This window comes from Neopsephotus bourkii, unplaced genomic scaffold (assembly GCF_033783945.1).
Source record: "Neopsephotus bourkii isolate Nb327-2 ecotype Australia unplaced genomic scaffold, CSIRO-AGI_Nbou_v1 NB_1376, whole genome shotgun sequence".
Taxonomy (NCBI): Eukaryota; Metazoa; Chordata; class Aves; order Psittaciformes; family Psittacidae; genus Neopsephotus; species Neopsephotus bourkii.
The window spans coordinates 2,328,177-2,340,177 of record NW_026901855.1 but is presented as its reverse complement, the minus strand read 5'-3'; the positions used below and the strand labels follow the sequence as shown (position 1 = coordinate 2,340,177).

The window sequence follows — 12,001 nt, the reverse complement described above, 5'->3', positions numbered from 1 at the left end:
CCTGCAAAACAAAAGACGTTGGCTTTTCTGCTGGATCAACTCCTGGGTCTGGTTTGCCAAGCAGCGGTGCATAGTGATGCACTGGCACAGAAGAGAGGATGTGGGAGAGTGCTGAGGAATTGAGATTGCTTGGGCCTCTTTGAACAGCCCATGGCCACGTAGGTGACCCCAAGCTAACAGGACTCCAGTTACCTGGAAAGCCTGGCTCCAAGCCGGGATCAAATATTTACTGAATGGCCTCACTGGGACAGGCTTTAATGAGGGCTGGAGCTCAGCGGCTCTGGCCGGGGTGGGGGGGTGGGGACCCCCCCCCCGGCAGCATTCACAGGGAGGTGCATCCACAGCAGTATCACAGGGGGCTGCATAATAGCATCACACCATGAACACACGCTGCCTGACCAGCGCTACAGGAGCTTATGGAGCGGCTGTGCTCTCTACGCAAATCCTCTCCTTCTACACACCTCAAATCCATCTGCATAATCTTCAAGATTCTCCCCCATATCCCAAGCCGGGTAACACTCATCTTCCTGGTGCTGATTGCCCTTTTCCTCCCCAGCAGCAGGAACGCTTTGGAGTGAGCCGCTAGCTGTGATCATGACTGTTGTGAAACAGTTTAACTTCCTACGGGAGCGGCAGCCCTCGCCTGTCAGCCTGTGCCTGGCGCTCACAACGCCTCCAGCACTCACAGCCCTGCTTCCTTCTCCCTGACGTGCACACATGCACGCTCCTGCACGCACACCCCATCCCTCCTCCGGCATGCCATTTCCCAAGGGCCTGCCCCGGGGAGTGTGCTGGAAAAGGGGATGTGGTGACGTGCTGTGGGATATGGGACTCCAAGCACCAGTGCGGGATGCAGGAGGAAGACGGATATGGGTCCTGCTGGGAAGATGCCAAGGAGGCAGCTCTTTCAGCCCAGCCAGCAGCTCCTTGGGTGGGTGGGTGGTGGTTGTACATGGACCACAGCCCCCTTGCCCTGTGGGTTATCCTGCACCCCAGGAGCGGCCAGGCAGCAGGCACAGCTTTCAGGCGGACACATGCCCATGGAGGGATGTTGGATGCCGTGGCCGCCGCAGAGGCTTGGTGGTGTTCCCAGGAGGTGACTCTTTAGGAAGTGGGTGCGTCCCGCCAGTGCGGCCATGGGAGGCCCAGCGGGAACTGTGTGGGAACCAGGAAAGCCATGGAGCAGGCTGGGCCCTGGCCTGACCCCCCAGTCGTTTGGGAGAAGGCGGCTTCGACATGAGTCAGCAGAGGAGCTGGGCACAGCGTGAGCTGTACATGGAGAGTGGAGGAGCAGGGAGGTGCCAGTCGGCATCGTGACACGTCCTAATTACTTTAGCTTTCAAATCCACATTGTACTATTAAATTTGCTTGCTTGCGCAAGAAACAAAAGCAAGAGGCATTCCCCAAAACTCCCTCCAGGCAGTGAGCTCTAGCATGTCGGCAGACCCTGCCCGTGCCAGACAGAGGAAGGAGTCCTGGTCATGCTGCCTCCTGCCAAAAATTCCCAAACTGGCATGATGCCCTGCCTTGCCAGCCTGGCACCTGGCACCGGAGCACCACTGACGAAGCCGCAGCATGGGAGGGCCAGGCGTGGAGGAGCTGCAGGCCCCACAGGCGAGGAGCCCTGTGTAATGCCTCCACTCCCCCCAGTTGGGAAATAGCTATTGCGTGGAGGCTGGGCACTGTGGTCAGGCAGCACGGGACAGGATCGCCACTGGCTGCTTACCATGCGGTATGTGCAGGAGGTCAGCCCCTGGGATCTCACGGGGGCTCTGCCAGTGTCAGACCAAGGTACCCCAGAGCACCAGGCAGTGAGGGCAGTGAGGGCAGTGAGGGCAGTGAGGGCAGGAGCCCCCCCCCCCATTTCTCCCAGCACACTGCCTGGCTCCCAGCGCCCTGGTGCTGGGCTGGCTGTGCGAGGTTCTTTCATGGCCCCACTGGCCTCCTGCACACCCGCAGAGGTCCCATAGGGAGACCAGCCTCCTGCTGCGCCTGCTGTGGCTGCTGCCACCTAATGGAGCTGTTCCTGGGGCCCGGGTGAAATGAGAGCAGCAGTGCTCTGCACTGGCAGGCCAAGGCTCGCCCAGCCCTAGGCAGGCTCTGCCTGTGTCCACGCTGGCACGGAGTACATGTGATGTGCAGGCAGGGGAAAGGGTGAACCCCCTGAGTGCATCCAACACCGCGTGGCAAGGAGGATGGATGGTTGCCCTTGGATCTCATTGCCATGCTCCCTCTGTACACATGGCACACCGGGACCACGCAGCCTCCACGCGTGTGGAGGTGTCGGCTGCTGGGAGCGAGCATCCGAGCCACCGTCTCGTGGTGCCTGAGACAGGGAAAGTGAAGCAGCTCCCGCGCGACGCAGGTCATGGCAGGATGCTTTATATAACCCACAGCCACAGAGAAAACCAAAATAGCTGCCACCCTGCTGCTCAGCTCGTCTCTGCCATCAAACATGGATAAAATTAGAGCAGTCGGTGACGTGCACCTACGTCTGCGCAGGGACTCCAGGGAGACAGGGGGAGCCGGCTCTGGGCTCTGCCATTAGCGGCACAGCCTGCCAGAGCTTTCAAGTAAAATCCGTCAGTGAGGCTAGTGTGTGGTCGCAGGGGATGGATGTGTGGAAGAGAGGGCTGCGGCGGGGTGCACGGCTTACTGAAGGAGCTCTGGGACCGCTCCACGCCTCGCCCCTGCCTCTTGGGAACACAGGCTGAGCGCTCACACGCAAACCAGGCTTCGGCGCTGAGCTGACCCTCGCCTTGCTGCCGCAGACACCACCGGCGCTGGAGCAGGGCTTCTCCCAAGGCTCAGCTCTCCACTGACACGTTTCAGAGGGCCAAACCCCAAGCAGGGGAGTGCCGGGGTGGGAAAGCTGCCAGAGCTCTGAGCAAACGTGCCTCCGTGGGCTGGGACACAGAGCTGCGGCTGTTCCCTGGGAGGCGACCCGCAGAGCTGGCCAGCCCCCCTCTGCCTCTGCTGACTTTGCATCCCGGTGGAGCCCCAGGCTCGGTAGCACTGGAGGGTGAAAAGCTGGTTCAGAAAACAGTGTGGAGCTCAGAAAGAAATTAACGGGGAAAAAGAGCCAGCAAACAGCCTAGGCTAGGAGCTGGAAAACAGTCACCTACATCCCCGTACAGAGACCCAGATAAGGGCTGAGCCTTTCCTGGATGACACATGCTCAAAGCCTCTGAATACTAGGTAGAAATAATAGTGTCATTGTCCAAAGCACACGCAGATGGAAATGTCTAACTTCAGATTTTTCTTTGTATTCACTGGCTTTGATTTTTATTGTCTGGTTTGCGGGTCTGACCAGAGGAGAGGGAGCCAGGGATGTGATTGTCCACTATGCTGTGACATTGACCCAGTCCGTGACCTTGGGCGTATCCTTCCCTGATGTCTTTGTGTCTGTGTGGTTGCTTTGGTGTCTCATCCTCTTCTCTGGGGCTAATGTTCTCCATTCGCATTCAGCTGACAAGGTAAGGATTTGGGAAGATGAGCAAGTCAGACACTGAAGATGACAAGAGCCCTGGAGAAAATCTCCTTATTATTCTTTATTTATGGAAAAGCAACTGATAAAATAATAATAAAAAAAATAGAAAAAGGCCAAAAGGTTTAAACTTGCTTTCCTGGTCTGAGGGATATGTGCCCACTTGTGAAGGTAATTTTTGCCCTGGCCCCTGGAGCTCTGCCAGTGTCATGCCACAGTGCTGGATACCTCTGCTCTTGAAGAGGTGGCTCAGATCCCAGCCAGCTCCTGGAAACAGGAATTGCAGATATATATAGCAAGATGGCAAGAGGTGAGCTAGGCAGCCACAGCAGCGGCTCCTCATGCTGGACTCAACCTCCCTCCCCCAAAACCACACAGAATTCCTGGAGTTGAATAGCTTGATGGGGGAGACAGGATCAGATGGGAAAAGGGATCTGCGTCATGCCGTGGATCCCTCCTCACTCAGTCTTGCCCTCAGCCTGTGAGGCCAGCTGGAAGTTGTTCACATTTCCCTGGGGACGTTGTTTAGTGAGTATCCATCCCTGCCTGCTATCTTATCTCACTGAGTTCTGAGCAACTGCCCTGCAACCCAGATGTCAGCCATAAGGTGCAGAACAACCAGCGTCTTCCTGCATTCTCTATTATCTTCTTCTCCTTTGGCCCATGACAAGGCTGCAGGACGTGTGGGCACCCACAGCACACCTGGGTCAAGGGCATTCATCCTGATTGCCCAGATGACCAGGTTCCTTCATTTGACTCAGTTTAATAGTAGTAGACAGCCTCTGAGGGAGCAGAGAAGACAGAGATGGAAGGGACTAGCAAGGACGGGACAGGCCAGAAGGGCCCCCACAGCATATCCCTTCCTTACAAGCCACAGGTCATCCCCTGTCAGACCATGCTGGCTGTTCCTGAAGAGTTAGGAGACGCCAAAGGCAGGTGAGGCAGCCACAGACCAGCTGCTCGGAAAGAAGAGAGAGGGTCGCACACATCCATGGCATGGAATATGGAAAGCCTTTGGTGCTTCCACCACACTCACACCCAGCCCATACCCTCTCCTACACACTCTTGAGGGATGAAAGAATGAACACGAACATCGAGTATCAGACGTGTGCATTGCATACAAGGGCAGGAGAGCACTATGATGCAGTCTGGGATTCCCCTGGGGCTGTTGGAGGACTGGTTTTTACTATCGGGATCTCTGCTGGGATGAGATGAATGGAGAGCAGGATTAATTTGCAACTCCTCTTACGTCACTTGACAAAAGCTTTAATGACTGGGATTTCCCTCTAGTTATCCTGGGGGAATTGGAGCTCATTTTACAAGCTCTCGCCCAGCGTCAGGCAAGGAGTCATTCTCAGGCTGTTTGAGTTTCTTTAGAAGATGTCAGGAGTAAAAATTGTTTCCTGTGAGCAGTAGCAAGGAGCAGCCTGGCACAACTGTGGTCTGAAAAGGATACTTACAACAGGAGCATCTTCTTCCTCAGACCCTCCTCACATCGCTCTTTCATAACTGTTCTGTAGCCCTAAATAACCTGTCCTGGCAGCTGGTGTTACTTGCATAAAGAGGAAGCTGAGGCCCTCAGTGAGGTCAAAGGGAAGAGCACCCTGTCTAGACTAACATCCCTGGGGATTTCAGCCCCAGGCTCCTGGAAACCCCCTTGGTCCAGAATTGCCCTGGTGAGTCAGAGCCACTTGCACAAAGCCAGCACCAAGACAAACTCCAGAGCTATCCCACCACTCTGACACCTCACCTGTGACCTGCTCCTTTAGGGAAGGCTCCTGCATGGCAAAGGAAATTTCCCCCTTGCTTTGCCATTTGATAGTTATTATCTCTTCCTAGCCATGCTGCAGGACAGATGAGAACCTGCGTTTGCCCATCTTATCCATCTTTGTTGCCTGGTTTTCCATTCCCTCCAGCTAGAAGGCCTTTTTTGTGCTCACCAAATAACACTCTGTATCAGACTTACATACAACGGTCAGCCGCCTTTGGTATTCACTAGCCCGGCACTCTTGCAAGGCTCTCAAGGCCCACCAGTCTTTGGTGTGATGCTTAGGAGTGAGTTCTTGCCCGTGGCCAGCACTGAAAAAACCAGAATACCTCTTCCCTGGGTTGTGGGGTGCCTCCTGCACACCCAGCGGTTCAGTTTGCCTTTGCAGAAGGAACCCTGCAATGCAGAAGTTGCCCATCTGCACTGCGTGGCCACGGAGGCTGTGGTTTGGGTGAGCCATCCTGCCCCTCAGAAGCCTTGCTGTAGAGGAGTTATTAATATTCCTGTTGCCCACGTGCCATGCTGACTAGCTTCCAGGGATAAGTGCTCTCCTCGTGTGCCTGTGGAGAGAGGGGACTTCCCAGGCCTAATTCGATGCTTCCCATTCCTGCTTTCTTAAACACCAATCTCTGCCGAGGCTATGAATATGTCCTGCTGAATCAGTGCTCATCCAGCCAACTTCCCCTTTTCACAAGGGGAAATATTTATAATCTAGCACTCAAGCCACCACACAGTGCAGCTGGTGGAAGACATCCAATAAACATCCCATCTAACTGCTGCCTTTGCTGCCAAGCCTCCTCCCAGGAGCTGGTGACTTGAGCAGCGTTCAGCTGCTCTGTTGTTGATGTATACCAGGTTAGATTCAGTAAGCCATTCGTTAGATGCTGACCGCTCTGAGGAGTTGCGTGAAGGAATGTTCTTCGTGTTAATCTCCAAATAACCAGCAAGGCTGCTCTGAACTGGAAAAAAATCCCACCAGTTTGGAAGCATTCATTAAGGTTTGGCTTCAGTGCAAAACCTGGCTTGGAACTTTCCATTGCATCTAGCATGAAGATGTCTTAGAAATACATAGTGTCCCTGTGCATAAATGTCCTTGGTATTACCAGGTGATACAAGAATAATATAATCCAGAAACAGTAGCTCCACAGCTACAGCTGAGATTAATTTTGTGTTTAAAATAGGGAATAGCACGCTCTCCTATCTTGGTGCTCCCTCCCCAGCACTCTTGTGCTTAATTGCTATGTACAAGAAGGAGAAACTTGAGAACAGAGAGATACAAGTGTCAAATAGCGGAGAAGTTAAGAATAATTAAAATTAGCTCTTGAAGAAATCCAACTTCTAGTAAAAAACCTTTCTGATGTTTAATCATCCCCATAGTAGAATAATAACAAGACTTCACGCTTCCTACACAGTAAAAACTTCCTGGTATCATGTGCAAAGCCTACACAAGAATATGTTTTCTTAATTCTTGGGTATTTTTCCCATTCCTTTCAGCATGTGGAAGTCTCCCTCCATGGTTACATTGAGAATTTCTCTTTTAAAAATGCAACTGAAGTCACAACTCATTTTAACTAACGGTTGTTTAGAAGAGTTACACTTCAACACCCTCATCCACAAGCCTTTTCTCATACCTATTCCTGTATTTCAGTTGCTGTTTCCCCACAGCTGGGGCAGCCATCTTCCTTGATAACAGATTTGGCTGCATTCCCATCAGGTACAACTGAGGACAAGTTTTATGTCAGATAAGCTTTCAGTTATTAAAACGCAACTGGATTTATGGGAATATCTTCACAGATATTGGACAGCGAGTCTGTAAGGCATTTAGTTCAAGAATTCAGCAGTGTTAAAGAGCATTGGCATATATATGGCTGATTGGAACACTCAGGTTTTTAAAAGGCAGTGTATGTTTTATAAGGATAGTGAGTCTTCTCCCAAGGTCCTCTGGCTAGCTCTAACCCGTGAAGATTTGGTGCTGGAGTAAATATGTCCTGTCTTTCTGCCGCGGGCTTCTCCATTCTCCTCTATCATGTCCCTAACTAACCATTACCGAGAGACAGGACAGTGGGGGAGTTGGTCTGAGGGGGTATTGGAGCTGACCTGGGGGTCACCAGCGGTTGACAGGGATGAGGTGAGTGAGAACTCCACCTGATCTGCAGGGAGCGAGGGTCAGCATGGCCAACCATCTCTTACTTAAGCTGCTGTTCATTATAGCTCGGCTTTATCTCTCCATTTCATTGATTTGCTTTATGGGTGAGGAGACTGCCCACTCAGACTTGTACAGAGGAGCAATACACAATGTAACTGCCAATTAGATCTTGATTTCAACACCAATTCAGTTTGAAGAAACATGGTGTGCGATTTACCTCACCAGATTTAGATGTCTGCTTCAGGGTGAGATGAGCTTCTTTTCCTCTAGAATAACCTCTTTCTCTCCATTGCTTGGAAGGGGGATGCAACCCCTAAGATGGATCAGGTGGATCTCAGCTCTAGTCTTTAAGAAAGAATAACCATGCAGTTATGCCCCAAACCTTGAAACGTAATCTCTTTTGTGTTGCCCTGAGCTTGCACTGTGTTTCACAACTGAAATTAAAATAATGGCATGACTTCACTTGGAGAGTTTGCCTGTTAAGACTTGACAATACCCCAAGCCTCTATTTTATTTTTTTAGAGCTGTGGCTTAGATAACACAATTGAATTCAACCTTTTGTAGAGCTTCTTGAAAGCCTGTGTACACAGCACCTCCCTGAGCAGAGGCATGTTTATCACAGAGGTCAGGGCAGGATAGGACAGGGGCTGGGATGCTGAGGGGAGCTAATAAGCCAGGTGCTTCTTGCAGAGGGTGAAGATTTCTAGGTGGACTCTATTGGTGTTTGCTGAGAAAGTTCATCCCAATGCAGCTGCTGTTCAGACAGGGCAGCCATCAGGACTATGCCAGTCGGGGAGCTCGCATGGTGCACACTGCGGGGCTGTGGGACAAGCAGGGCTTTGGCTGGAGCCGCCTGTTGGGCATGGGAATGGGAACTTTGAGCTCCAGGAAGGCAGTAGGTGGAAGCTGCTGGGAGGTGCAGCGGGAGATTTCCTCAGAAAGCTTGGAGGGAACCTTGTGAGCCTGCAAGGCTGTTGCTTGAAAGCTGACAACCTGCCTGGCAGCAGGCAGAGTGCTGGGGAGAGATGAGAGGAGCATCGTGAATGCTCACTTCCTCAAAGTGGTTTGGGTGTGATTGAACCTGGGTTGTCTTTGATGGAGGATGTTTCATTTCCCTAAACCAACTCATGTTGTAGATCCAGCCCCATACGCTTGATTTCAAACAAAACCCATTCACACTCATGCAAGACTTTTAATTACTTCAGGTACAAATAACTTCTGTCACTGGGTGAAATGGAAACAGATACGTATAAATATATTATAACAATAGTTTTTCTCCTCACAGGAATTACCTTATGCTTCTGATGCCTTAAAGGTCGGGTTTTTTTTCCATACCTCTTACACAAACACTATATATTTTAGCTTGACGGACAGCACACGGTACCTGGGGTCTCTGGGAGAGATTACAGGGGAGGCAGAGCAGCACAATGCTGGTTTATGGCCATTAGGCACTGACTTATTTTTAGTTGACAGAATAACATCCCTATCTGGATTGTGATCACGATGGTGACTGTGATGGTTATATCCCAGCAATGAGTTCAAATATAGCCCCTTAAAAGAAGAGGCCTTGCAATTTCCAGAAGAAGTGGATGAATAATTTTGCATGCTTAGTAAAAACAAGCCATTAGCATCGTAAAGCCTGTGTAGTTTTTATAGAAGTTTCCCAGTAGCCTGTAGTGGATTGCCAGGTGCAAGGCAGAAGGCAGAAGGATTATAGCATGAAAGTAAGTCTAGAACAGTTTTTAAGGAGAAAATTGTTTTAACTTTTTATTGTCTAAAAGAAGAAAATGCAGAAATGCCACAGCATCTGACGCACAAACAGCAAAAACCAAGTCTAACTACATCATTCACACACATCCACACACGTTGTTTCATGGAGACAGCAAGTTAGTGTTGTTTTCTGCATTTACCATAGATAAAAGATGCATTTTGGTATGGCAAAAATTGCCTACTGCCAGCACTCTGTGGACTTCTTTGCTATTGGAGAAAAAACTATTTATTTGTGGGGAAGGGGCATATTTTTCTCAGTGGCCATCGCTGCCCCAAACTACAGAGATACCTGATGATTTCCAGTGCTCCTTTGTTAACACAGGCCTGAAAGCTGAATAATTAATTGCTCTCTCCATCATTTTCAAGACAGCAGTGAAACTGCATTTGGGGTGCTTGGAAATGTGAAAGGTGTACACAAACAAAATGGTTTCAATCTTGGCAGTGTTTCATGATTGGCAGATGAAAGGGTAATATTTACTTTGGGGATACACCCATTTGTCTCTGGGTTAGAGGCAGTGAAACGAATACCTGCTCCCAGCTCATTGCGAAGCTCCCACAACACTTAACACAGCAACCAGGCTAAAATAGGTCATCACTTCATCTGGTAAGTTGTGTAACAAGTTATCAATCTCTCCTTCTCCCCTCTAAGTGTTTCAGAATTACGGGAAGCATTTTGCCAGCCTCCACTATGTGGAAACGTTAAGGCATGTCCCTGCAAGACAGTTATTTCTAAACCCGCAGCTGAAAGGATCTTAGAATGCTCTCCCTCTTCTATAGATCACCGTGCACGCTCAGGGAAGACTGCCCCATTGCATGCCCAAGTGCTTTAAAAAGTGAAAAGCTGGGGACTGTGAAGAGGCTCACAACAGCTCCCTACTATTTTCTTTAACAACATGCTGAAGCATTTCTGATAGGGTTTTATAATTAGATCCGAACTTGCCTGCGCGGCAGTTTCTGGCATAATGCATCCACACGAGAGAAGCTACAACTGAGCTAAAAATGTACTGTGACAGAACAGCCACAATGGGAAGCGATTGTAGGCAGTTAAATATTTGCTCTTTGATGGCTGACTTCACACTTTTAGAAAATCAGGCTACTTCAACATGAACAAGCCACTTGCTCTGATATTTGCCCCAGAAAACAAGGCATCATTGAATGTTTTAATTGTGCTAGAAGGCTGGGTATGTATCATTGCCATTAGGAATGTTCTTCATGGAGAGATTTGTGGTGTACATGTTGCATCAGGAATCTTGTGGTACAACATTACAACATTTCATATCTTTAGATTCTAGTAATCTAGGTTTCTTAAAGCTTATGAAATAATAGCTATTTCTGCCTTAAGTGCTGCAATGGAAAGAATGTTTTCATTGTGCAAATATATTTTGACATATTGCAGAAAGAGCTAAATATTTATTTTGTTAAGGTTAAGTTTCCAAATAATTTAATTGTCCAAGTAAGGAAAAGTTGGTGAACTGATTAGAAAAAATAAAGATGTCGTGAAATGTGCAATAAGTGAGCAGCAATTCCATTTCAGACAATAAACCGGAACTTAATGAACTGAATATTTGAGCACAGTCAACCTTCACTTAAAAGATGCTCACATGCTCTGCTAAGAAAAACTGTGTTTCCCTAAAATGCCATTTAAATGAAGGGCAAAGGTCTTGTGTTGGGAGGTTTGGTTTTTTTGTTGAGGGTTCTCTTCACTTCCCCTTAGGCAAAGAGGTCACTCCATCACTGTTCAGTTGGGCTTAGTTTCTGTTCCTTCATACAGAGGGCCTCATCATATTGTCTTGGTAAACACAAGCACAAGGATGTGAAAGCACAGAAGTGTTCTTTAAAATGCTCTGGCCGTGATGTGGCCTGTCTGGATCTGCACATGAACATCCAAGCATGAAGTTTGCTGCTTTAAGCCTCTCAAGATTGAAGCTTATGCTGATTCCTTCAACTGCTTGTCATCAAAGGCATGTTTTGCCTGGAGAGAGAGGACCGGTGATGTTTATGAAATACAAGTGGAACAGTGTTGTAACTTTTGTTTTTACTCAATCTAGCAGAAATAAGAGATCTTTTTATTTTCCAGTGATGTTACCGTTTCTTTCTTCCTGCATTTCCTTACACCTTAGCACACCCAGCTGTTGGCATCTGTGGTGATCATAACTGCACACCTGGGAAGGCTTGCTCCTCCCTGTCCCTGTGCGAAGGCAGGTTAAACCACAACCTAAGTTGCTTCTCCCACTTGCGCACATGCTCCATGGCGGTGCTGATAGGGGACAGGAGCCAGTGGTAGGTGCCGGGGAAACAGTGGTCCAAAGCTGATTGATGGGTTACTTAATGCTGTGTTCCTAAAGAGTAAAATAGACTAATGGGGAGGGACGGGTTTGTGAGTGAAGAAGAAAGAGTAGACCTGAGCATATGCTGGAAAAGGAGAGAAAAAAATAAACCTCTGCGTATCCCTCAAAATCATCATAATTTTACCTGCTGTCAAAACCACACACATCCCTCTGCCACTGCTGTAATGGCATTTTGCAGGGTGCAGGTGCAAAGCGAGGCATCTGATAAAACTAACTTCTTGGCTGATGAAGAGGGAGATTCCTCAGAAACTAAAAACAAAACAAAAACAAACCCCAAAGCAACACCAAACATAAATTAAGCAGCAACTGCTGAAGGCCTTTGTATGGAAGTCTCTATGAAGTCCAGGTTGCTTGTCCATCCTCAGCACGCTCCTCTGCCTCACACCACGGTTTATTTCTTCGGTCAGAGAATCACAGAATGGTTTGGGTTGGAAGGGGCTTTTTAAAGCGCACCTAGTTCCAACCCTGCTGCGACAGGGCTG

The 12,001-nt window shown here is 49.2% G+C and overlaps 1 protein-coding gene and 1 long non-coding RNA gene across 4 annotated transcripts in view; both read left to right on the top strand.

The window, feature by feature from the left end:
* Nucleotides 1-12,001, top strand: part of ACYP1 (acylphosphatase 1) — a 428,968-nt gene that overhangs the window by 365,769 nt on the left and 51,198 nt on the right. The window lies entirely within an intron of this gene.
* Nucleotides 2,244-11,197, top strand: LOC133219846 (uncharacterized). Of its 2 annotated transcripts, XR_009727546.1 has the most exons (3): nt 2,244-3,210; nt 3,316-3,476; nt 10,886-11,197. It is a non-coding gene; the product is annotated as an uncharacterized LOC133219846 (long non-coding RNA). The 2 variants fall into 2 exon arrangements; XR_009727545.1 differs by having other exon boundaries at nt 2,244-3,476.